The following is a 578-nucleotide window of genomic DNA, read 5'->3' as shown; positions in this document are numbered from 1 at the left end:
TGTTGGCTGTGCTCTTGTGTGGTGGCATCGGGCCCTTCAGGCTCCCCTTCACCACCCCACATCTTCCCCAGCAACTGTGAGACATTTGCCAGTCACTCACTGGCCAGTTTTGACCCCCAGCTTTGAGGGAAGAGGGCTGGATTTGGGCACCTAGCCTCTATAAGATGGCCAAACACAGGGTTTGAGATGCCAACAGCAGAATCCTGCTCCAGGAGCCACCCCTCCACTGTACCCACAGGACTAACCTTTCACTTGCAGAAACATTCGTGTAAGTCTGAGTTTGCACCAAAGCAGCGCCTGTTTGCACCAAAATCCATCCAGGTGCTATTGCTTGGGCCCCTTCGTATTTCCATGTGCTCTTGATTATGTCCTTGGCCCCAGAGGATAGAGCCAAGAGGAGGACTGAGCAGTTTGGGTTTGGCCTGGAACCAGCTCCCACAGCCCCGTTTAGGTGATGGAGCCCCCAAAACTGAACACAGGACTGGCTCAGGGGAAACTGATTTACAAGATTCTGAAAAGGGGCTGGGATGGGACAGCTCTTGGGAAGATACTTTCTAACTGACCAAAGCCTCTCATCT

The sequence above is a fragment of the Pipra filicauda genome, unplaced genomic scaffold, assembly GCF_003945595.2.
Source record: "Pipra filicauda isolate LSUMZ 115617 unplaced genomic scaffold, ASM394559v2 scaffold241_size1546129_pilon, whole genome shotgun sequence".
NCBI lineage: Eukaryota > Metazoa > Chordata > Aves > Passeriformes > Pipridae > Pipra > Pipra filicauda.
The sequence above is the reverse complement of the archived record's forward strand: the minus strand, read 5'-3'. Positions refer to the sequence as shown.